General features: G+C 45.4%; 12 non-coding genes across 12 annotated transcripts; all 12 read right to left on the bottom strand.

Annotated features, from left to right (window-relative positions):
* Nucleotides 1-313: 313 nt before the first annotated feature.
* LOC139212566 (U4 spliceosomal RNA) lies at nucleotides 314-454 on the bottom strand. Its single transcript, XR_011585381.1, has one exon. It is a non-coding gene; the product is annotated as a U4 spliceosomal RNA (small nuclear RNA).
* A 649-nt stretch (nucleotides 455-1,103) lies between these two features.
* On the bottom strand, nucleotides 1,104-1,244 carry LOC139212565 (U4 spliceosomal RNA). The gene has a single exon (XR_011585380.1). It is a non-coding gene; the product is annotated as a U4 spliceosomal RNA (small nuclear RNA).
* Nucleotides 1,245-1,901: 657 nt separating this feature from the next.
* Nucleotides 1,902-2,042, bottom strand: LOC139212564 (U4 spliceosomal RNA). Its single transcript, XR_011585379.1, has one exon. It is a non-coding gene; the product is annotated as a U4 spliceosomal RNA (small nuclear RNA).
* A 657-nt stretch (nucleotides 2,043-2,699) lies between these two features.
* On the bottom strand, nucleotides 2,700-2,840 carry LOC139212563 (U4 spliceosomal RNA). Its single transcript, XR_011585378.1, has one exon. It is a non-coding gene; the product is annotated as a U4 spliceosomal RNA (small nuclear RNA).
* A 657-nt stretch (nucleotides 2,841-3,497) lies between these two features.
* On the bottom strand, nucleotides 3,498-3,638 carry LOC139212561 (U4 spliceosomal RNA). The gene has a single exon (XR_011585376.1). It is a non-coding gene; the product is annotated as a U4 spliceosomal RNA (small nuclear RNA).
* A 649-nt stretch (nucleotides 3,639-4,287) lies between these two features.
* On the bottom strand, nucleotides 4,288-4,428 carry LOC139212560 (U4 spliceosomal RNA). Its single transcript, XR_011585375.1, has one exon. It is a non-coding gene; the product is annotated as a U4 spliceosomal RNA (small nuclear RNA).
* Nucleotides 4,429-5,085: 657 nt separating this feature from the next.
* Nucleotides 5,086-5,226, bottom strand: LOC139212559 (U4 spliceosomal RNA). Its single transcript, XR_011585374.1, has one exon. It is a non-coding gene; the product is annotated as a U4 spliceosomal RNA (small nuclear RNA).
* Nucleotides 5,227-5,883: 657 nt separating this feature from the next.
* Nucleotides 5,884-6,024, bottom strand: LOC139212558 (U4 spliceosomal RNA). Its single transcript, XR_011585373.1, has one exon. It is a non-coding gene; the product is annotated as a U4 spliceosomal RNA (small nuclear RNA).
* Nucleotides 6,025-6,681: 657 nt separating this feature from the next.
* Nucleotides 6,682-6,822, bottom strand: LOC139212557 (U4 spliceosomal RNA). The gene has a single exon (XR_011585372.1). It is a non-coding gene; the product is annotated as a U4 spliceosomal RNA (small nuclear RNA).
* A 649-nt stretch (nucleotides 6,823-7,471) lies between these two features.
* LOC139212556 (U4 spliceosomal RNA) lies at nucleotides 7,472-7,612 on the bottom strand. Its single transcript, XR_011585371.1, has one exon. It is a non-coding gene; the product is annotated as a U4 spliceosomal RNA (small nuclear RNA).
* A 5,312-nt stretch (nucleotides 7,613-12,924) lies between these two features.
* LOC139212555 (U4 spliceosomal RNA) lies at nucleotides 12,925-13,065 on the bottom strand. The gene has a single exon (XR_011585370.1). It is a non-coding gene; the product is annotated as a U4 spliceosomal RNA (small nuclear RNA).
* Nucleotides 13,066-13,714: 649 nt separating this feature from the next.
* LOC139212513 (U4 spliceosomal RNA) lies at nucleotides 13,715-13,855 on the bottom strand. The gene has a single exon (XR_011585331.1). It is a non-coding gene; the product is annotated as a U4 spliceosomal RNA (small nuclear RNA).
* Between the last annotated feature and the right edge of the window lie 11,547 nt (nucleotides 13,856-25,402).

The raw sequence follows: 25,402 nt of genomic DNA, 5'->3' as shown, positions 1-25,402 counted from the left end.
CCAGTCCTTTGAGGCCAATCAACTGTTGATCTGACTGACTTTCTTGATCTAAACTCAGCCTTTTGCATGTCATGGTGGTGAGGTCTGGAAGGGGAAATCATTGACTGTTTGCATCACCCACTTCATGACACTATTCTGGTAAATCTGGATTACAAATGATAGTCTTACTAAGTCCAGGATATCCAGAAGTGGCCCACTTTTGCCACACAAATTCAAAGACATGCTGACGAAATGTGCCCTGTACATACGAGGAGAATGAAAGTTGAACTTTTACATTACTGTCAGGATTTTGTCATTCATACAAAGTGCAAAGCCTCCTCAGAGACTAACAAAAATTGCCACAGCTGACTGTATTTCAAGTCATCCAGGCGGGGTATTGGGTTAAGTTTTCAACCAGCAATAATCACGTCTCAGTAGAACTTCATAGACTATGAAATTGCCTCTGCGAAGGGATACTCATGGCACTTCAGAGATTAAAGTGGGACTGATTCAACCCTCACAACACACGCGGTACATTTGTCGAACCTTGTTGGGTGTGGAGGACTTTTGGGAAAAGTAAATGTTAATGTACAACACCATTGGCTCATTGACTCCAAACTCCGCCCTCTGCATGTTAAGGTGGTCACGTCTGCATGGGGAAATCCTAGATTTTATGTATAAACCACAAAGACTGACACGTTCTGCAGAAGGCAGCTAAAAGCCTTCCTGATATTGTCGGTTCTTTTAATACTACATGAACAAAATTTGGGAAATTAATGTTTTTACCGGGATACACATTGTATGGGGTTGGCCAGTCCTTTGAGGCCAATCAACTGTTGATCTGACTGACTTTCTTGATCTAAACTCAGCCTTTTGCATGTCATGGTGGTGAGGTCTGGAAGGGGAAATCATTGACTGTTTGCATCACCCACTTCATGACACTATTCTGGTAAATCTGGATTACAAATGATAGTCTTACTAAGTCCAGGATATCGAGAAGTGGCCCACTTTTGCCACACAAATTCAAAGACATGCTGACGAAATGTGCCCTGTACATACGAGGAGAATGAAAGTTGAACTTTTACATTACTGTCAGGATTTTGTCATTCATACAAAGTGCAAAGCCTCCTCAGAGACTAACAAAAATTGCCACAGCTGACTGTATTTCAAGTCATCCAGGCGGGGTATTGGGTTAAGTTTTCAACCAGCAATAATCACGTCTCAGTAGAACTTCATAGACTATGAAATTGCCTCTGCGAAGGGATACTCATGGCACTTCAGAGATTAAAGTGGGACTGATTCAACCCTCACAACACACGCGGTACATTTGTCGAACCTTGTTGGGTGTGGAGGACTTTTGGGAAAAGTAAATGTTAATGTACAACACCATTGGCTCATTGGCTCATTGACTCCAAACTCCGCCCTCTGCATGTTAAGGTGGTCACGTCTGCATGGGGAAATCCTAGATTTTATGTATAAACCACAAAGACTGACACGTTCTGCAGAAGGCAGCTAAAAGCCTTCCTGATATTGTCGGTTCTTTTAATACTACATGAACAAAATTTGGGAAATTAATGTTTTTACCGGGATACACATTGTATGGGGTTGGCCAGTCCTTTGAGGCCAATCAACTGTTGATCTGACTGACTTTCTTGATCTAAACTCAGCCTTTTGCATGTCATGGTGGTGAGGTCTGGAAGGGGAAATCATTGACTGTTTGCATCACCCACTTCATGACACTATTCTGGTAAATCTGGATTACAAATGATAGTCTTACTAAGTCCAGGATATCGAGAAGTGGGCCACTTTTGCCACACAAATTCAAAGACATGCTGACGAAATGTGCCCTGTACATACGAGGAGAATGAAAGTTGAACTTTTACATTACTGTCAGGATTTTGTCATTCATACAAAGTGCAAAGCCTCCTCAGAGACTAACAAAAATTGCCACAGCTGACTGTATTTCAAGTCATCCAGGCGGGGTATTGGGTTAAGTTTTCAACCAGCAATAATCACGTCTCAGTAGAACTTCATAGACTATGAAATTGCCTCTGCGAAGGGATACTCATGGCACTTCAGAGATTAAAGTGGGACTGATTCAACCCTCACAACACACGCGGTACATTTGTCGAACCTTGTTGGGTGTGGAGGACTTTTGGGAAAAGTAAATGTTAATGTACAACACCATTGGCTCATTGGCTCATTGACTCCAAACTCCGCCCTCTGCATGTTAAGGTGGTCACGTCTGCATGGGGAAATCCTAGATTTTATGTATAAACCACAAAGACTGACACGTTCTGCAGAAGGCAGCTAAAAGCCTTCCTGATATTGTCGGTTCTTTTAATACTACATGAACAAAATTTGGGAAATTAATGTTTTTACCGGGATACACATTGTATGGGGTTGGCCAGTCCTTTGAGGCCAATCAACTGTTGATCTGACTGACTTTCTTGATCTAAACTCAGCCTTTTGCATGTCATGGTGGTGAGGTCTGGAAGGGGAAATCATTGACTGTTTGCATCACCCACTTCATGACACTATTCTGGTAAATCTGGATTACAAATGATAGTCTTACTAAGTCCAGGATATCGAGAAGTGGGCCACTTTTGCCACACAAATTCAAAGACATGCTGACGAAATGTGCCCTGTACATACGAGGAGAATGAAAGTTGAACTTTTACATTACTGTCAGGATTTTGTCATTCATACAAAGTGCAAAGCCTCCTCAGAGACTAACAAAAATTGCCACAGCTGACTGTATTTCAAGTCATCCAGGCGGGGTATTGGGTTAAGTTTTCAACCAGCAATAATCACGTCTCAGTAGAACTTCATAGACTATGAAATTGCCTCTGCGAAGGGATACTCATGGCACTTCAGAGATTAAAGTGGGACTGATTCAACCCTCACAACACACGCGGTACATTTGTCGAACCTTGTTGGGTGTGGAGGACTTTTGGGAAAAGTAAATGTTAATGTACAACACCATTGGCTCATTGGCTCATTGACTCCAAACTCCGCCCTCTGCATGTTAAGGTGGTCACGTCTGCATGGGGAAATCCTAGATTTTATGTATAAACCACAAAGACTGACACGTTCTGCAGAAGGCAGCTAAAAGCCTTCCTGATATTGTCGGTTCTTTTAATACTACATGAACAAAATTTGGGAAATTAACGTTTTTACCGGGATACACATTGTATGGGGTTGGCCAGTCCTTTGAGGCCAATCAACTGTTGATCTGACTGACTTTCTTGATCTAAACTCAGCCTTTTGCATGTCATGGTGGTGAGGTCTGGAAGGGGAAATCATTGACTGTTTGCATCACCCACTTCATGACACTATTCTGGTAAATCTGGATTACAAATGATAGTCTTACTAAGTCCAGGATATCCAGAAGTGGCCCACTTTTGCCACACAAATTCAAAGACATGCTGACGAAATGTGCCCTGTACATACGAGGAGAATGAAAGTTGAACTTTTACATTACTGTCAGGATTTTGTCATTCATACAAAGTGCAAAGCCTCCTCAGAGACTAACAAAAATTGCCACAGCTGACTGTATTTCAAGTCATCCAGGCGGGGTATTGGGTTAAGTTTTCAACCAGCAATAATCACGTCTCAGTAGAACTTCATAGACTATGAAATTGCCTCTGCGAAGGGATACTCATGGCACTTCAGAGATTAAAGTGGGACTGATTCAACCCTCACAACACACGCGGTACATTTGTCGAACCTTGTTGGGTGTGGAGGACTTTTGGGAAAAGTAAATGTTAATGTACAACACCATTGGCTCATTGACTCCAAACTCCGCCCTCTGCATGTTAAGGTGGTCACGTCTGCATGGGGAAATCCTAGATTTTATGTATAAACCACAAAGACTGACACGTTCTGCAGAAGGCAGCTAAAAGCCTTCCTGATATTGTCGGTTCTTTTAATACTACATGAACAAAATTTGGGAAATTAATGTTTTTACCGGGATACACATTGTATGGGGTTGGCCAGTCCTTTGAGGCCAATCAACTGTTGATCTGACTGACTTTCTTGATCTAAACTCAGCCTTTTGCATGTCATGGTGGTGAGGTCTGGAAGGGGAAATCATTGACTGTTTGCATCACCCACTTCATGACACTATTCTGGTAAATCTGGATTACAAATGATAGTCTTACTAAGTCCAGGATATCGAGAAGTGGCCCACTTTTGCCACACAAATTCAAAGACATGCTGACGAAATGTGCCCTGTACATACGAGGAGAATGAAAGTTGAACTTTTACATTACTGTCAGGATTTTGTCATTCATACAAAGTGCAAAGCCTCCTCAGAGACTAACAAAAATTGCCACAGCTGACTGTATTTCAAGTCATCCAGGCGGGGTATTGGGTTAAGTTTTCAACCAGCAATAATCACGTCTCAGTAGAACTTCATAGACTATGAAATTGCCTCTGCGAAGGGATACTCATGGCACTTCAGAGATTAAAGTGGGACTGATTCAACCCTCACAACACACGCGGTACATTTGTCGAACCTTGTTGGGTGTGGAGGACTTTTGGGAAAAGTAAATGTTAATGTACAACACCATTGGCTCATTGGCTCATTGACTCCAAACTCCGCCCTCTGCATGTTAAGGTGGTCACGTCTGCATGGGGAAATCCTAGATTTTATGTATAAACCACAAAGACTGACACGTTCTGCAGAAGGCAGCTAAAAGCCTTCCTGATATTGTCGGTTCTTTTAATACTACATGAACAAAATTTGGGAAATTAATGTTTTTACCGGGATACACATTGTATGGGGTTGGCCAGTCCTTTGAGGCCAATCAACTGTTGATCTGACTGACTTTCTTGATCTAAACTCAGCCTTTTGCATGTCATGGTGGTGAGGTCTGGAAGGGGAAATCATTGACTGTTTGCATCACCCACTTCATGACACTATTCTGGTAAATCTGGATTACAAATGATAGTCTTACTAAGTCCAGGATATCGAGAAGTGGGCCACTTTTGCCACACAAATTCAAAGACATGCTGACGAAATGTGCCCTGTACATACGAGGAGAATGAAAGTTGAACTTTTACATTACTGTCAGGATTTTGTCATTCATACAAAGTGCAAAGCCTCCTCAGAGACTAACAAAAATTGCCACAGCTGACTGTATTTCAAGTCATCCAGGCGGGGTATTGGGTTAAGTTTTCAACCAGCAATAATCACGTCTCAGTAGAACTTCATAGACTATGAAATTGCCTCTGCGAAGGGATACTCATGGCACTTCAGAGATTAAAGTGGGACTGATTCAACCCTCACAACACACGCGGTACATTTGTCGAACCTTGTTGGGTGTGGAGGACTTTTGGGAAAAGTAAATGTTAATGTACAACACCATTGGCTCATTGGCTCATTGACTCCAAACTCCGCCCTCTGCATGTTAAGGTGGTCACGTCTGCATGGGGAAATCCTAGATTTTATGTATAAACCACAAAGACTGACACGTTCTGCAGAAGGCAGCTAAAAGCCTTCCTGATATTGTCGGTTCTTTTAATACTACATGAACAAAATTTGGGAAATTAATGTTTTTACCGGGATACACATTGTATGGGGTTGGCCAGTCCTTTGAGGCCAATCAACTGTTGATCTGACTGACTTTCTTGATCTAAACTCAGCCTTTTGCATGTCATGGTGGTGAGGTCTGGAAGGGGAAATCATTGACTGTTTGCATCACCCACTTCATGACACTATTCTGGTAAATCTGGATTACAAATGATAGTCTTACTAAGTCCAGGATATCGAGAAGTGGGCCACTTTTGCCACACAAATTCAAAGACATGCTGACGAAATGTGCCCTGTACATACGAGGAGAATGAAAGTTGAACTTTTACATTACTGTCAGGATTTTGTCATTCATACAAAGTGCAAAGCCTCCTCAGAGACTAACAAAAATTGCCACAGCTGACTGTATTTCAAGTCATCCAGGCGGGGTATTGGGTTAAGTTTTCAACCAGCAATAATCACGTCTCAGTAGAACTTCATAGACTATGAAATTGCCTCTGCGAAGGGATACTCATGGCACTTCAGAGATTAAAGTGGGACTGATTCAACCCTCACAACACACGCGGTACATTTGTCGAACCTTGTTGGGTGTGGAGGACTTTTGGGAAAAGTAAATGTTAATGTACAACACCATTGGCTCATTGGCTCATTGACTCCAAACTCCGCCCTCTGCATGTTAAGGTGGTCACGTCTGCATGGGGAAATCCTAGATTTTATGTATAAACCACAAAGACTGACACGTTCTGCAGAAGGCAGCTAAAAGCCTTCCTGATATTGTCGGTTCTTTTAATACTACATGAACAAAATTTGGGAAATTAATGTTTTTACCGGGATACACATTGTATGGGGTTGGCCAGTCCTTTGAGGCCAATCAACTGTTGATCTGACTGACTTTCTTGATCTAAACTCAGCCTTTTGCATGTCATGGTGGTGAGGTCTGGAAGGGGAAATCATTGACTGTTTGCATCACCCACTTCATGACACTATTCTGGTAAATCTGGATTACAAATGATAGTCTTACTAAGTCCAGGATATCGAGAAGTGGCCCACTTTTGCCACACAAATTCAAAGACATGCTGACGAAATGTGCCCTGTACATACGAGGAGAATGAAAGTTGAACTTTTACATTACTGTCAGGATTTTGTCATTCATACAAAGTGCAAAGCCTCCTCAGAGACTAACAAAAATTGCCACAGCTGACTGTATTTCAAGTCATCCAGGCGGGGTATTGGGTTAAGTTTTCAACCAGCAATAATCACGTCTCAGTAGAACTTCATAGACTATGAAATTGCCTCTGCGAAGGGATACTCATGGCACTTCAGAGATTAAAGTGGGACTGATTCAACCCTCACAACACACGCGGTACATTTGTCGAACCTTGTTGGGTGTGGAGGACTTTTGGGAAAAGTAAATGTTAATGTACAACACCATTGGCTCATTGGCTCCAAACTCCGCCCTCTGCATGTTAAGGTGGTCACGTCTGCATGGGGAAATCCTAGATTTTATGTATAAACCACAAAGACTGACACATTCTGCAGAAGGCAGCTAAAAGCCTTCCTGATATTGTCGGTTCTTTTAATACTACATGAACAAAATTTGGGAAATTAATGTTTTTACCGGGATACACATTGTATGGGGTTGGCCAGTCCTTTGAGGCCAATCAACTGTTGATCTGACTGACTTTCTTAATCTAAACTCAGCCTTTTGCATGTCATGGTGGTGAGGTCTGGAAGGGGAAATCATTGACTGTTTGCATCACCCACTTCATGACACTATTCTGGTAAATCTGGATTACAAATGATAGTCTTACTAAGTCCAGGATATCGAGAAGTGGCCCACTTTTGCCACACAAATTCAAAGACATGCTGACGAAATGTGCCCTGTACATACGAGGAGAATGAAAGTTGAACTTTTACATTACTGTCAGGATTTTGTCATTCATACAAAGTGCAAAGCCTCCTCAGAGACTAACAAAAATTGCCACAGCTGACTGTATTTCAAGTCATCCAGGCGGGGTATTGGGTTAAGTTTTCAACCAGCAATAATCACGTCTCAGTAGAACTTCATAGACTATGAAATTGCCTCTGCGAAGGGATACTCATGGCACTTCAGAGATTAAAGTGGGACTGATTCAACCCTCACAACACACGCGGTACATTTGTCTTGTAATAAGACTATCATTTGTAATCCAGATTTACCAGAATAGTGTCATGAAGTGGGTGATGCAAACAGTCAATGATTTCCCCTTCCAGACCTCACCACCATGACATGCAAAAGGCTGAGTTTAGATTAAGAAAGTCAGTCAGATCAACAGTTGATTGGCCTCAAAGGACTGGCCAACCCCATACAATGTGTATCCCGGTAAAAACATTAATTTCCCAAATTTTGTTCATGTAGTATTAAAAGAACCGACAATATCAGTGTAACGACGGACGGCCGTTACTCCTTGTTAATGGAGAGACTGTGTTGATTTGTATGTCATGCTGGTTGTTGGAACTTACCTCTGCCTGTCCTCTTCCTCCCAGGGTGTCCGGGCAAAAGAATTCCCCGGGGGTTCGGACGCCTCTTATAAGTTCCGGGAGGAGGATGCCATGTGGGAAGTGGGTTGAGGGGAGTTTCGTTTTAGATAAATGTAAAATAAGTGTGTAAGGTAATTAGGGGGGTATTTATTAAATAGATTGAGTAGGTTTAGTTGATTAATATTTGTTTAGTATATAGATTCAGTTAGATGTGGGTTGTATAAATGTGTGGTTTTTATTTATTGTGGTTGGTAAGTTCCCGGTCAGGTGGTAGGTGCCTTATGGGGACAGGTATTTAAGATGGTGGTTTATGTGCCGGGAGGTTGTTGTTGGGTTTGAGTGAGCTGGAGCACATGCTGGAGAGGGGCCTGGTGCTGCACATTGAAAATAAAGCAAATATGAAGGTGCATCTTCTTGGAGTCCTGAATTTTTCTTCCTGGGTCGCCTCCGCTGCTTGGGCAAACTGACAAGTGGTGTCAGGAGTGGGATCATCTAGAATCACACAGAAGAGAAACAATGACCAGAGGAAAGAAAGTGGAGCAAATGGAGGAACCAGATGATGGTGGACCAGGTACCTCTAATGGCCAGCAGGGGGCAGCAGGGGCAAGCAATTTGGATAAGCTGGAGGAATTGACAGGCCTGGTAAAGTCCTTGGTCCACTCCCAAGCCTCCAGAGACCAGCAGATGGAAAAAGAGTCTGTGCACCAAGACCAAAGATGGAGAAGCATGCAGCACCAGTTTCTCCAAATTCAAGCACAGGTGAAAGATGTGATGGATGAATTTGAGAACAGTAATGAACGACACGATAATGAGGATGACAACGGTGATGATACTGAGGGTGGAGATCCAGGGTTGGTGACCAGCCAGGCTAGCCAGCAGAATGAGCCACCACCGCCCCCACCATCACCAGCCCGGGCACCACACGTTCACCGGGAGCCCAGGTTGACACCACTCTCCCCCGATGATGACATTGAACATTATTTGATGACATTTGAAAGAATGGCCGTTGTCTACCGCTGGCCAAGAGAAGAGTGGGCTATCCAATTGATCCCTCTGCTCACAGGTAAGGCACGTAGTGCCTATGTTCTTATGGACATTGCTGATGCTGAAGACTATGGAAAAGTCAAAGACGTTATTCTGGCCAAATATGAAATCACAGCTGACACGTACAGAAGAAGGTTTCGTTCGCTTGACATCAACCCTGGTGAGACCCCACGTGAATTGTATGTGAGGCTGAAGGACTTGTTTAATAAATGGGTCAAACCAGAGCGCTCCTCAGTGAAAGAGATATCTGAGCTGTTGATTCTGGAGCAGTTTTTGAGGATGGTGGGACCTGAGTTGGAGGTCTGGATCCGCGAGCGTGACCCAAAGTCTGCAGAGGAGGCAGCACGACTTGCAGAGGTCTTCCGGTCAGCCAGAACGGGGTCCAGGAGAACCACCTTTGGCAGAGACGACAACTTCACGGGACGAAGTAAGTCCAATGGGGGTGGTCATGCTCAGGTTAGACCTCATTCTAGGGTCAGACATTTTTCTCCTAGTAAACCAAACACCAACAGGAAGTCATTTTCTAGTTCCAGGCAAGACACACGTTGCTATCAGTGTAATGAGATAGGTCACACCCAATACACATGTCCTGCCACTAGACAGAGTAAGCCCTCTCTTTTGTGCTCAGTTCCTAGATACACTTACCCAGCCCCAGTTCAAGAGGAAGCACTCACTACACCGGCATTAGTGTATGGTCAGCGTAAGGAGGCCCTTCTAGACTCTGGTTGTTTTCAGTCTGCTGCTTTGCCCAGCTTAGTGCCCAGAGAGCTGTGGAGTGAGGTTACTTCCAACATCAGATGTGTGCATGGTGACGACAAACCATACCCCACAGCTGAGGTTTATGTCACGGTTGGTGGTCAAACTTATCTCCTGACAGTAGCCTTAGTGCCCACATTGCCATATCCAGTAGTGCTTGGTCATGATGTCCCCACACTGTTTGATTTGATAGATCAGGCACGACAAAAAAGGAAGTGCATCCAGGAAAGGCATACAGAGGGCGCTAGGGAGGCATCAGCTGAGGAGGTTAGGCAGCAAGATCAGTCAGGTCTTCAAACAGTGGCGGCATGTAATATTGTTATGACTAGGTCTCAGGAAGCAAGGAAAACTCTTGGGGAGTTACCTTTTTTTCATGCCGAGCTTGAGTCAGGGCCAGTTAAGCAGCCAAAGCCCAGAGTACAGAGAAGGAGGGAGAAGTTGTTGGCCACTGCCAGGGATCAGTGTGAGGAACCAGCACAGCCTAGCCAGCCATTAGATTTCCACATCCCCTCTGACATAGCAGCACTGCAGCGCGCAGATCCTACATTGCAGCCATGGTTTGACAGGGGTTGAGGGTGTGAGTCAGGGCAAGGCAGACTGTTTAGCTGAAGCTATGTATGTTATTGAAAATGGCATTCTTTACCAGCGTAAGGGCAAGGTTGAGGCCTTGGCTTTGCCACAGAGCCTCACACAGAAAGTAATGGAGTTAGGTCATTCTATCCCTTGGGCAGGCCACTTAGCATTTCAAAAATCACTTACCAGGATTGGCAGTAGATTTGTCTGGCCAGGCATGTACACCGGTGTCAAGGACTTTTGTGCTTCGTGTGAAACATGTCAGCTAACATCACCCAGGGGAGTGGCCCGTGCTCAGCTTCAGCCATTACCTGTCATAGACACACCATTTGACAGAATAGGCATGGATGTAGTGGGGCCCCTAGAGAGGAGTGCAAGTGGCAATCGGTACATCTTGGTAATCTGTGACTATGCCACTCGTTACCCTGAAGCCTTTCCCCTCAAGTCTGTTAAGGCCAGACAAGTAGCTAACTGTCTTCTTCACCTATTTTCAAGGGTAGGCATACCTAGAGAGGTCCTCACCGACTGTGGCACAAACTTTCTTTCCAAACTTCTGAGGCAGGTGTATCAGTTGCTAGGAGTGAAGGGCATTAAGACCACTCCATACCACCCCCAGACGGACGGTCTGGTTGAAAGGTTCAATCAGACTTTGAAGAACATGCTGCGGAAGTTTGTGTCCCACACAGGCTCAGACTGGGACCAATGGCTGCCGTACCTGCTGTTTGCCTATCGGGAGGTGCCACAGGCGTCTACGGGTTTCTCCCCCTTTGAACTTTTGTATGGCCGTCAGGTGAGGGGGCCACTTGACCTCCTGAAGGAGCACTGGGAGACTCCGAGGATTGAGCAGGAGAATGTTGTGGCCTATGTGATGAAAATGAGAGACAGATTGGAACAGATGACTGCTCTGGCACAGGAGCACATGAGATCTGCACAGGCCAACCAGAAGACCTGGTATGGCAAAAAGGCAAGACAGCGAACTTTCCATCCAGGTCAGAAGGTACTGCTGCTGCTTCCCAGCAGTGACAGTAAGCTGTTGGCCAGGTGGCAGGGGCCTTATGAGATTACCAAATGTCAGGGTAAGGTCACCTATGAACTTTACATGCCTGACAAATTGAAAAAGCATCAGTTGTTTCATGTTAACCTCTTGAAGGAGTTTCAGGAGCTGGCACGGCCGGTTCAGCAGCCGGTCCCGCAAAACCTTCTCATCTGCCCAATCCGTGAAGAGGAACGTGAGCAGTCATTCCCCACCATCTTCGAATCTGTCCCATCTTCATCCGGCTCAGCAGGGGGAGATAAAAGAATTGCTGGATCCAGGGCTTTTTCAAGAAAGACCTGGCTTTACAGACCTTGTACAGCACAAAGAACATCTGAAAGATGATGCTACTCCGCGCCGCAAGTGCTACAGGATCCCTGAGCGACTGGTTTTGAAGCTCAAGAAAGAGATTGACCTGATGTTGCAGCTGGGCATCATTGAGGCTTCAACCAGTGAGTGGGGCAGTCCCATTGTGCTTGTTCCCAAGAAGGATGGTTCGCTGAGGTTCTGCATTGACTTCAGGTATCTGAATGCATTCTCTAAGTTTGAGTCCTATCCGATGCCCCGCATTGATGAGCTGCTGGAGCGAGTGGGGAAGGCCAAGTTCATCACCACACTTGGCCTTCTCAACACCTTATGGCAAGTTTCAATTCAGGGTGATGCCGTTCGATCTCCAGGGAGCGCCAGCAACCTTTCAAAGATTGATGGATCAAGTGCTGAGAGAGGTCCCAGAATTTGCAGCTGCATACTACATGATGTTGTCATCTTCAGTCAGACCTGGAGGGAACATGTGGCTCACGTACAACAAGTCCTCCACTTGATCAAAGTGGCTGGGCTGACCATCAATCCAGGCAAATGTGCTTTTGCGCACAAACAGGTGGAGTACCTGGGCCATGTCGTCGGACAGGGGGTTGTCAAGCCTCGAGTGGGGAAGGTGGATGCCATTCACTCATATCCATGTCATGGTGGTGAGGTCTGGAAGGGGAAATCATGTTAAGGTGGTCACGTCTGCATGGGGAAATCCTAGATTTTATGTATAAACCACAAAGACTGACACATTCTGCAGAAGGCAGCTAAAAGCCTTCCTGATATTGTCAGTTCTTTTAATACTACATGAACAAAATTTGGGAAATTAATGTTTTTACCGGGATACACATTGTATGGGGTTGGCCAGTCCTTTGAGGCCAATCAACTGTTGATCTGACTGACTTTCTTAATCTAAACTCAGCCTTTTGCATGTCATGGTGGTGAGGTCTGGAAGGGGAAATCATTGACTGTCTGCATCACCCACTTCATGACACTATTCTGGTAAATCTGGATTACAAATGATAGTCTTATTAAGTCCAGGATATCGAGAAGTGGTCCACTTTTGCCACACAAATTCAAAGACATGCTGACAAAATGTGCCCTGTACATATTAGAAGAATGAAAGTTGAACTTTTACATTACTGTCAGGATTTTGTCATTCATACAAAGTGCAAAGCCTCCTCAGAGACTAACAAAAATTGCCACAGCTGACTGTATTTCAAGTCATCCAGGCGGGGTATTGGGTTAAGTTTTCAACCAGCAATAATCATGTCTCAGTAGAACTTCATAGACTATGAAATTGCCTCTGCGAAGGGATACTCATGGCACTTCAGAGATTAAAGTGGGACTGATTCAACCCTCACAACACACGCGGTACATTTGTCGAACCTTGTTGGGTGTGGAGGACTTTTGGGAAAAGTAAATGTTAATGTACAACACCATTGGCTCATTGGCTCCAAACTCCGCCTTCTGCATGTTAAGGTGGTCACGTCTGCATGGGGAAATCCTAGATTTTATGTATAAACCACAAAGACTGACACATTCTGCAGAAGGCAGCTAAAAGCCTTCCTGATATTGTCAGTTCTTTTAATACTACATGAACAAAATTTGGGAAATTAATGTTTTTACCTGGATACACATTGTATGGGGTTGGCCAGTCCTTTGAGGCCAATCAACTGTTGATCTGACTGACTTTCTTAATCTAAACTCAGCCTTTTGCATGTCATGGTGGTGAGGTCTGGAAGGGGAAATCATTGACTGTCTGCATCACCCACTTCATGACACTATTCTGGTAAATCTGGATTACAAATGATAGTCTTATTAAGTCCACGATATCGAGAAGTGGTCCACTTTTGCCACACAAATTCAAAGACATGCTGACGAAATGTGCCCTGTACATATTAGAAGAATGAAAGTTGAACTTTTACATTACTGTCAGGATTTTGTCATTCATACAAAGTGCAAAGTCTCCTCAGAGACTAACAAAAATTGCCACAGCTGACTGTATTTCAAGTCATCCAGGCAGGGTATTGGGTTAAGTTTTCAACCAGCAATAATCACGTCTCAGTAGAACTTCATAGACTATGAAATTGCCTCTGCGAAGGGATACTCATGGCACTTCAGAGATTAAAGTGGGACTGATTCAACCCTCACAACACACGCGGTACATTTGTCGAACCTTGTTGGGTGTGGAGGACTTTTGGGAAAAGTAAATGTTAATGTACAACACGCTTGGCTCATTGGCTCATTGACTCCAAACTCCGCCCTCTGCATGTTAAGGTGGTCACGTCTGCATGGGGAAATCCTAGATTTTATGTATAAACCACAAAGACTGACACATTCTGCAGAAGGCAGCTAAAAGCCTTCCTGATATTGTTGGTTCTTTTAATACTACATGAACAAAATTTGGGAAATTAATGTTTTTACCTGGATACACATTGTATGGGGGTGGCCAGTCCTTTGAGGCCAATCAACTGTTGATCTGACTGACTTCCTTAATCTAAACTCAGCCTTTTGCATGTCATGGCGGTGGGGTCTGGAAGGGGAAATCATTGACTGTTTGCATCACCCACTTCATGACACTATTCTGGTAAATCTGGATTACAAATGATAGTCTTATTAAACATGCATTTTGTCTGTCAGGACATTTCTTTATAAACAGAGGTTTTGTGTTCACAGAATGCAGAGCATGTTGTTCATAGGCTGGCTCTGGCATGGCCTGATAAATTGTGGGTAGATCCCCCAGACTCTCCACCCGCCCCGGTCTTCATGCTGACTCTGAGACGAACTCACCTGGTCGAGGACACCTTCAGGCAGCTCCGTGCAGCCGACCACTGCGCCTTCAAAAGGGAGCTTTTGGTAAATACACCATCAAAAGTTGGCAATCATTTAATTTCATTTAATATTTTATTTAAATTTCAAAAAGCAAAATGTTACACTAAAAGTTAAGATAAAATTGGAGATAACTGAATACTAAAGATATACAGACATAACAAAGTTTCATTAACATTTGGCCATTCTCTATGCAAAGGTGAGCCATCAGAATTAGTAGTTATAAGTTCAAATGCGTCAGTTGCTACAAGGACCAAACGGATGTCAGTGAGGTCGTGCATGATATTTACGACTAGAGCTTATGATAATAAAGTTTGTCTTCAAGCAGACTCCAAAAGTATTATTGTCTCCTTCCCAGGTGCAATTTGTGGAAGACAGGAAGGTGATGATTGTCAACATGAGGGACTTCTTCCTGCATCTGTTTGATGAGCTGATAGCTCCCGAGTCTGAAATGTTCATGTACAACGAGAGCAACACTCTGGCCTGGTTCCCTCCCAGGGTAAGACCAGTTCATGAAAACCAAACACTAAACAAGTCCCTTAAAACAGGAAACCTTCAATGTGCAACTTTGCTTTTGCCTGATGTCTGAAGCCCCATTTTACAGTCTCGCTCTCATACTCAAACAAACTGGGGATCTAAAAGTTTTCATGCTGTACATCTGACCTCATCATCCTGTTAGTGAATTGAACTAAATTAACTGATTTTCATAATTGCCACCAATCAAACAGCCAAAAGTGGAGGAGCAGAATTACTTCCTGTTTGGCGTTCTTTGTGGCCTGGCTCTCTACAACCACAACATCGTCCACATGCCCTTCCCTCTGGTTCTCTTCAAGAAGCTGCTTAGCATCAAACCCTCCCTGGATGACATGAAGGAGTTTGATCCTGTAATGGGAAAGTAAGATTTAAAAGTGCAACACAAACCGCTGCTCTTCTCCTGTCACCTCGATCAACAACAGTAATGAACTGTTTGGTCATTTTGATTTGAAACACGTGTGCGGGCCACAGTTGTGTTAAAATGATCTTTTCTTATATTCTCTGCGTCTTCAGGTCTTTGTGTTCCATCCTGGAGGATTGCAATCCTGATGACGTCGACAACCTGCAGATGACTTTCAACGTAGGTTTACTAAATTACAATTAGACTGCTAGTGTTATTTCGCACAATGACTTTCCTGCAAGTGTCTCCACAATGTTCCCACCTGACTGTGATACTCGTTCATCACAGGTGCCCTGGGGTGGCCAGGAAGTTGAGCTTGATCCAACAGAAAGTGGAAAACCTGTCACATGGTCGAACAGGTATGTCTGTAACTGTAACACAACTGTTTACACAACTTCAACACTGGAATATCCACTGCAGAGTTATAACTCTGCCCATAGAGGGCAGTGCAATAGTACTTTTCTGCTGTTTAAGATTTAGTGTGGAGTGACTCTTGCGCTACATAAGGAACATTTAAATAGACAGAGAGACTTTCTCTCTCAGCACTTGGTTGAAGTCAACTTTTGATCATTTTCCTTAACAGAAAAGAGTTCGTAGCCGCCTTTGTCAACTACTCCTTCAGCACATCTGTGGAAGGAGTGTTTATGGCGTTCAAGAGGGGGTTCTTCAAGGTGTGTGACATGGACGTGGTGGAGTTCTTCCAGCCGGAGGAGCTGTAGGCAGTGATGGTGAGCCAAGAGAACTATGACTGGGAGATGTTCAAGCAGGTCAGCAGAAAACCAGGAGAGGCTCTGACTTTTGAATCTCGAAAAAAGTCAGAAATGCAGATTAATCCTCGTACGTTCATTTTAAATTCAGATCGTCTAAAGATTAAACAACATTGTTTTTTCCTGTATTAGCTCACTTGTCTGTGTGCTACATTACTCCAGACAGGTTTCCAATACATGTCATAAGTTTTCAGATCGTGAAATTTGAGTTTTGTTGTTAGTTTTGTGTGTTCAAGTACACGAGGGGAAGACATCCAAGACTTGTGAGTCACTTGCCAAAAAGCAGAAATAAGTTCAGTTGATCAGTTTTAAGGTGTCAATGTTTTTTATGTGTGACGGTTTGGATGGTTGTTGGGTCGCTTAGTCCAGTGCTTCCCAACCAGTGGGACGGCCTCTGCCAGAAAGGTCGCAACATGAGTCTGAGGAAAGAAGAGAAAAAGTTCAGCTAAACAAAAATATATCCATTAAAAAAAATCCTGTAATGTTTGGTTTTAATCTTACCTCTTTAGGCCCTAAACAGTTACTGACAACAATATGAGAAGTTCAGAAAGCAAATCTTTGTTTGGAAGTGGTGCTAACAACTCGGAAATGTGAAATATGTTCAGGAACTGCAACTAAACACTTTTTGTGTGGGGTCACAAGCCAAAACAACTTGGAATCACTGGTTTAATCTCAAACAATGTGTTGTATTGTATCAGCTTTTTTATGCAAAACCTGAATTTTAAAAGGAGCAAGTGAGAGCACCAGCATAGTCCTTTAATCGAATTAATTACAATTTAATTGATTTATTGTATATTTTTATTTTTCCAAACAGAACACAATGTATGAAGGAGACTACCATGCTGGGCACCCAAACATCATTACCTTCTGGGACGCGTTTGAGAAACTGACGGCAGAGGAAAAGAAGAAATTCCTTTGTAAGAATTGAACATGATTGTTCTTGTGATCATCAATCAAGTCTGGAGACATTTTCCTTGTTTTCAATTACACTACTCACAAAAAGTTAGGGATATTCGACTTTCAGGTGAAATCTATGGAAAATGTAAAAAGTTAATGCTACAGGGATACTATATCATGAAAGTAGGGCATTTAAGTCGAAGCATGCACTGGTAATTTCTTCATCTTAAACAATTTATTGAAAGAAAAGCTAACAACAGTGGTGGGTATACCACAACAAAATATTTTCAGTGTCTCAATAAATTGGGACTTCCTGTTTGAAGCCTTGCAATGGCGAGGTGCTGTTGATCAATTGTTAGGTGTCGTCTTGGTCTCATGATGTCAGAATGTGAACAGCATGATGAGGAGGACTGTTTAAATACCAATTCTAACTGAACCAGGAAATGTATTGGTCGATTCATGGATCAAACCTGTTGTGAGGTTTGCTGTTAAGCTCCTTGTTAGAGAACAGCAACTTGTGCAAAAATTACTGAAACACTGACCAGTTGGACATGTGCATTCAAAAGTTTAGAGAAGGTCACATGAAGTTCACCTGGAAAGGTCAGAATGCATTTTAGGTTCATCCTGAAATTTCACCCGAAAGCCGAATATCCCCCCCTTAACTTTTTGTGAGTAGTGTAATTTGAGATGACCAGATCGACATTATCTCTTCCTTGTTTTTGTTGCCAGTGTTCCTCACAGGCCGTGACCATGTACCTTTCCTGGGCATGGAGAGCATCCAGATGAAAATTGCCATCTTGCCTGACGCCACTGATCTCCACTTGCCAGAATCCCTCACCTGTCACTGTCTGTTACTACTGCTCATCTACCAGAGGTACCCGGTCGAGAGGACAATGCACTCCAGGCTCCTACAGGCTATTCATCACAACAGAGGTTTCTGGAAAGAAAACACTACAGCCTGAACTTCCTCAAAAACTGCTTAGTCTTAGGTCTTTTTTAATCTGCCAAATGAACGTTTTGTTTTCCTTTCAAATGTCGTAATATACATTCTAACTTTCCATCAGTTTATCATCATGTTGAAAATGAAGTAATTTCAATACACACTGTTGCCCATAAAGTTGGAATAATTGTTCAATACCCCCAATTTTGCTAAAGCCTGTATACACAGTTTCAGGCCGACTTACTACATTAAAAGTGATCAGTAACTGTTTCCCAACAGGTCTGGAGGTGGACCAGGCAAAAAAGATGCAATTTTTAGTGGGCTCCCAAAACGGCCATTTCCTTGACCCAGGGGTCAGCGTTTTTGGCCAATCCCCCCTCCTCCACTGTTTTGGCTGCCACTTGTTTTCTGGCCGACTTACCACATCAAAAGTGATCAGTAACTGTTTCCCAACAGGTCTGGAGGTGGATCAGGCAAAAAAGATGCAGTTTTGCGTCCGCTCCCAAAACGGCCATTTCCTTGACCCCGGGGTCAGCGTTTTTGGCCAGTCCCCCCTCCTCCACTGTTTTGGCTGCCACTTGTTTTCTGGCCGACTTACCACATTAAAAGTGATCAGTAACTGTTTCCCAACAGGTCTGGAGGTGGACCAGGCAAAAAAGATGCAATTTTTAGTGGGCTCCCAAAACGGCCATCCGGGGTCAGCGTTTTTGGCCAATCCCCCCTCCTCCACTGTTTTGGCTGCCACTTGTTTTCTGGCCGACTTACCACATTAAAAGTGATCAGTAACTGTTTCCCAACAGGTCTGGAGGTGGATCAGGCAAAAAAGATGCAGTTTTGCGTCCGCTCCCAAAACGGCCATTTCCTTGACCCCGGGGTCAGCGTTTTTGGCAAGTCCCCCCTCCTCCACTGTTTTGGCTGCCACTTGTTTTCAGGCCGACTTACCACATTAAAAGTGATCAGTAACTGTTTCCCAACAGGTCTGGAGGTGGATCAGGCAAAAAAGATGCAGTTTTGCGTCCGCTCCCAAAACGGCCATTTCCTTGACCCCGGGGTCAGCGTTTTTGGCCAATCCCCCCTCCTCCACTGTTTTGGCTGCCACTTGTTTTCAGGCCGACTTACCACATTAAAAGTGATCAGTAACTGTTTCCCAACAGGTCTGGAGGTGGACCAGGCAAAAAAGATGCAATTTTTAGTGGGCTCCCAAAACGGCCATCCGGGGTCAGCGTTTTTGGCCAATCCCCCCTCCTCCACTGTTTTGGTTGCCACTTGTTTTCTGGCCAACTTACCACATTAAAAGTGATCAGTAACTGTTTCCCAACAGGTCTGGAGGTGGATCAGGCAAAAAAGATGCAGTTTTGCGTCCGCTCCCAAAACGGCCATTTCCTTGACCCCGGGGTCAGCGTTTTTGGCCAATCCCCCCTCCTCCACTGTTTTGGCTGCCACTTGTTTTCTGGCCGACTTACCACATTAAAAGTGATCAGTAACTGTTTCCCAACAGGTCTGGAGGTGGATCGGGCAAAAAAGATGCAGTTTTGTGTCCGCTCCCAAAACGGCCATTTCCTTGACCCCGGGGTCAGCGTTTTTGGCCAGTCCCCCCTCCTCCACTGTTTTGGCTGCCACTTGTTTTCAGGCCGACTTACCACATTAAAAGTGATCAGTAACTGTTTACCAACAGGTCTGGAGGTGGACCAGGCAAAAAAGATGCAATTTTTAGTGGGCTCCCAAAACGGCCATTTCCTTGACCCCGGGGTCAGCGTTTTTGGACAATCCCCCCTCCTCCACTGTTTTGGCTGCCACTTGTTTTCTGGCCGACTTACCACATTAGAAGTGATCAGTAACTGTTTCCCAACAGGTCTGGAGGTGGATCAGGCAAAAAAGATGCAGTTTTGCATTCGCTCCCAAAACGGCCATTTCCTTGACCCCGGGGTCAGCGTTTTTGGCCAGTCCCCCCTCCTCCACTGTTTTGGCTGCCACTTGTTTTCTGGCCGACTTACCACATTAAAAGTGATCAGTAACTGTTTCCCAACAGGTCTGGAGGTGGACCAGGCAAAAAAGATGCAATTTTTAGTGGGCTCCCAAAACGGCCATTTCCTTGACCCCGGGGTCAGCGTTTTTGGCCAGTCCCCCCTCCTCCACTGTTTTGGCTGCCACTTGTTTTCTGGCCGACTTACCACATTAAAAGTGATCAGTAACTGTTTCCCAACAGGTCTGGAGGTGGATCAGGCAAAAAAGATGCAGTTTTGCGTCCGCTCCCAAAACGGCCATTTCCTTGACCCCGGGGTCAGCGTTTTTGGCCAATCCCCCCTCCTCCACTGTTTTTGCTGCCACTTGTTTTCTGGCCGACTTACCACATTAAAAGTGATCAGTAACTGTTTCCCAACAGGTCTGGAGGTGGATCAGGCAAAAAAGATGCAGTTTTGCGTCCGCTCCCAAAACGGCCATTTCCTTGACCCCGGGGTCAGCGTTTTTGGCCAATCCCCCCTCCTCCACTGTTTTGGCTGCCACTTGTTTTCAGGCCGACTTACCACATTAAAAGTGATCAGTAACTGTTTCCCAACAGGTCTGGAGGTGGATCAGGCAAAAAAGATGCAATTTTTAGTGGGCTCCCAAAACGGCCATTTCCTTGACCCCGGGATCAGCGTTTTTGGCCAGTCCCCCCTCCTCCACTGTTTTGGCTGCCACTTGTTTTCAGGCCGACTTACCACATTAAAAGTGATCAGTAACTGTTTCCCAACAGGTCTGGAGGTGGACCAGGCAAAAAAGATGCAATTTTTAGTGGGCTCCCAAAACGGCCATTTCCTTGACCAGCGTTTTTGGCCAGTCCCCCCTCCTCCACTGTTTTGGCTGCCACTTGTTTTCAGGCCGACTTACCACATTAAAAGTGATCAGTAACTGTTTCCCAACAGGTCTGGAGGTGGATCAGGCAAAAAAGATGCAGTTTTGCGTCCGCTCCCAAAACGGCCATTTCCTTGACCCCGGGGTCAGCGTTTTTGGCAAGTCCCCCCTCCTCCACTGTTTTGGCTGCCACTTGTTTTCAGGCCGACTTACCACATTAAAAGTGATCAGTAACTGTTTCCCAACAGGTCTGGAGGTGGATCAGGCAAAAAAGATGCAGTTTTGCGTCCGCTCCCAAAACGGCCATTTCCTTGACCCCGGGGTCAGCGTTTTTGGCCAATCCCCCCTCCTCCACTGTTTTGGCTGCCACTTGTTTTCAGGCCGACTTACCACATTAAAAGTGATCAGTAACTGTTTCCCAACAGGTCTGGAGGTGGACCAGGCAAAAAAGATGCAATTTTTAGTGGGCTCCCAAAACGGCCATCCGGGGTCAGCGTTTTTGGCCAATCCCCCCTCCTCCACTGTTTTGGTTGCCACTTGTTTTCTGGCCGACTTACCACATTAAAAGTGATCAGTAACTGTTTCCCAACAGGTCTGGAGGTGGATCAGGCAAAAAAGATGCAGTTTTGCGTCCGCTCCCAAAACGGCCATTTCCTTGACCCCGGGGTCAGCGTTTTTGGCCAATCCCCCCTCCTCCACTGTTTTGGCTGCCACTTGTTTTCTGGCCGACTTACCACATTAAAAGTGATCAGTAACTGTTTCCCAACAGGTCTGGAGGTGGATCAGGCAAAAAAGATGCAGTTTTGCGTCCGCTCCCAAAACGGCCATTTCCTTGACCCCGGGGTCAGCGTTTTTGGCCAGTCCCCCCTCCTCCACTGTTTTGGCTGCCACTTGTTTTCAGGCCGACTTACCACATTAAACGTGATCAGTAACTGTTTCCCAACAGGTCTGGAGGTGGACCAGGCAAAAAAGATGCAATTTTTAGTGGGCTCCCAAAACGGCCATTTCCTTGACCCCGGGGTCAGCGTTTTTGGACAATCCCCCCTCCTCCACTGTTTTGGCTGCCACTTGTTTTCTGGCCGACTTACCACATTAAAAGTGATCAGTAACTGTTTCCCAACAGGTCTGGAGGTGGATCAGGCAAAAAAGATGCAGTTTTGCGTTCGCTCCCAAAACGGCCATTTCCTTGACCCCGGGGTCAGCGTTTTTGGCCAGTCCCCCCTCCTCCACTGTTTTGGCTGCCACTTGTTTTCTGGCCGACTTACCACATTAAAAGTGATCAGTAACTGTTTCCCAACAGGTCTGGAGGTGGACCAGGCAAAAAAGATGCAATTTTTAGTGGGCTCCCAAAACGGCCATTTCCTTGACCCCGGGGTCAGCGTTTTTGGCCAGTCCCCCCTCCTCCACTGTTTTGGCTGCCACTTGTTTTCTGGCCGACTTACCACATTAAAAGTGATCAGTAACTGTTTCCCAACAGGTCTGGAGGTGGATCAGGCAAAAAAGATGCAGTTTTGCGTCCGCTCCCAAAACGGCCATTTCCTTGATCCCGGGGTCAGCGTTTTTGGCCAATCCCCCCTCCTCCACTGTTTTGGCTGCCACTTGTTTTCAGGCCGACTTACCACATTAAAAGTGATCAGTAACTGTTTCCCAACAGGTCTGGAGGTGGACCAGGAAAAAAAAGATGCAATTTTTAGTGGGCTCCCAAAACGGCCATTTCCTTGACCCAGGGGTCAGCGTTTTTGGCCAATCCCCCCTCCTCCACTGTTTTGGCTGCCACTTGTTTTCTGGCCGACTTACCACATTAAAAGTGATCAGTAACTGTTTCCCAACAGGTCTGGAGGTGGACCAGGAAAAAAAAGATGCAATTTTTAGTGGGCTCCCAAAACGGCCATTTCCTTGACCCAGGGGTCAGCGTTTTTGGCCAATCCCCCCTCCTCCACTGTTTTGGCTGCCACTTGTTTTCTGGCCGACTTACCACATTAAAAGTGATCAGTAACTGTTTCCCAACAGGTCTGGAGGTGGATCAGGCAAAAAAGATGCAGTTTTGCGTCCGCTCCCAAAACGGCCATTTCCTTGACCCCGGGGTCAGCGTTTTTGGCCAGTCCCCCCTCCTCCACTGTTTTGGCTGCCACTTGTTTTCAGGCCGACTTACCACATTAAAAGTGATCAGTAACTGTTTCCCAACAGGTCTGGAGGTGGACCAGGCAAAAAAGATGCAATTTTTAGTGGGCTCCCAAAACGGCCATTTCCTTGACCAGCGTTTTTGGCCAATCCCCCCTCCTCCACTGTTTTGGCTGCCACTTGTTTTCAGGCCGACTTACCACATTAAAAGTGATCAGTAACTGTTTCCCAACAGGTCTGGAGGTGGATCAGGCAAAAAAGATGCAGTTTTGCGTCCGCTCCCAAAACGGCCATTTCCTTGACCCCGGGGTCAGCGTTTTTGGCCAATCCCCCCTCCTCCACTGTTTTGGCTGCCACTTGTTTTCAGGCCGACTTACCACATTAAAAGTGATCAGTAACTGTTTCCCAACAGGTCTGGAGGTGGACCAGGAAAAAAAAGATGCAATTTTTAGTGGGCTCCCAAAACGGCCATCCGGGGTCAGTGTTTTTGGCCAATCCCCCCTCCTCCACTGTTTTGGTTGCCACTTGTTTTCTGGCCGACTTACCACATTAAAAGTGATCAGTAACTGTTTCCCAACAGGTCTGGAGGTGGATCAGGCAAAAAAGATGCAGTTTTGCGTCCGCTCCCAAAACGGCCATTTCCTTGACCCCGGGGTCAGCGTTTTTGGCCAATCCCCCCTCCTCCACTGTTTTGGCTGCCACTTGTTTTCTGGCCGACTTACCACATTAAAAGTGATCAGTAACTGTTTCCCAACAGGTCTGGAGGTGGATCAGGCAAAAAAGATGCAGTTTTGTGTCCGCTCCCAAAACGGCCATTTCCTTGACCCCGGGGTCAGCGTTTTTGGCCAGTCCCCCCTCCTCCACTGTTTTGGCTGCCACTTGTTTTCAGGCCGACTTACCACATTAAAAGTGATCAGTAACTGTTTCCCAACAGGTCTGGAGGTGGACCAGGCAAAAAAGATGCAATTTTTAGTGGGCTCCCAAAACGGCCATTTCCTTGACCCCGGGGTCAGCGTTTTTGGACAATCCCCCCTCCTCCACTGTTTTGGCTGCCACTTGTTTTCTGGCCGACTTACCACATTAAAAGTGATCAGTAACTGTTTCCCAACAGGTCTGGAGGTGGATCAGGCAAAAAAGATGCAGTTTTGCGTCCGCTCCCAAAACGGCCATTTCCTTGACCCCGGGGTCAGCGTTTTTGGCCAATCCCCCCTCCTCCACTGTTTTGGCTGCCACTTGTTTTCTGGCCGACTTACCACATTAAAAGTGATCAGTAACTGTTTCCCAACAGGTCTGGAGGTGGACCAGGCAAAAAAGATGCAATTTTTAGTGGGCTCCCAAAACGGACATCCGGGGTCAGCGTTTTTGGCCAGTCCCCCCTCCTCCACTGTTTTGGCTGCCACTTGTTTTCAGGCCGACTTACCACATTAAAAGTGATCAGTAACTGTTTCCCAACAGGTCTGGAGGTGGACCAGGCAAAAAAGATGCAATTTTCAGTGGGCTCCCAAAACGGCCATTTCCTTGACCCCGGGGTCAGCGTTTTTGGCCAATCCCCCCTCCTCCACTGTTTTGGCTGCCACTTGTTTTCTGGCCGACTTACCACATTAAAAGTGATCAGTAACTGTTTCCCAACAGGTCTGGAGGTGGATCAGGCAAAAAAGATGCAGTTTTGCGTCCGCTCCCAAAACGGCCATTTCCTTGACCCCGGGGTCAGCGTTTTTGGCAAGTCCCCCCTCCTCCACTGTTTTGGCTGCCACTTGTTTTCTGGCCGACTTACCACATTAAAAGTGATCAGTAACTGTTTCCCAACAGGTCTGGAGGTGGATCAGGCAAAAAAGATGCAGTTTTGCGTCCGCTCCCAAAACGGCCATTTCCTTGACCCCGGGGTCAGCGTTTTTGGCCAATCCCCCCTCCTCCACTGTTTTGGCTGCCACTTGTTTTCAGGCCGACTTACCACATTAAAAGTGATCAGTAACTGTTTCCCAACAGGTCTGGAGGTGGACCAGGCAAAAAAGATGCAATTTTTAGTGGGCTCCCAAAACGGCCATCCGGGGTCAGCGTTTTTGGCCAATCCCCCCTCCTCCACTATTTTGGTTGCCACTTGTTTTCTGGCCAACTTACCACATTAAAAGTGATCAGTAACTGTTTCCCAACAGGTCTGGAGGTGGATCAGGCAAAAAAGATGCAGTTTTGCGTCCGCTCCCAAAACGGCCATTTCCTTGACCCCGGGGTCAGCGTTTTTGGCCAATCCCCCCTCCTCCACTGTTTTGGCTGCCACTTGTTTTCTGGCCGACTTACCACATTAAAAGTGATCAGTAACTGTTTCCCAACA

The sequence above is a fragment of the Pempheris klunzingeri genome, chromosome 13 (assembly GCF_042242105.1).
Source record: "Pempheris klunzingeri isolate RE-2024b chromosome 13, fPemKlu1.hap1, whole genome shotgun sequence".
NCBI classification, from domain to species: domain Eukaryota; kingdom Metazoa; phylum Chordata; class Actinopteri; order Acropomatiformes; family Pempheridae; genus Pempheris; species Pempheris klunzingeri.
This window is presented reverse-complemented; position numbering and strand designations above follow the sequence as displayed.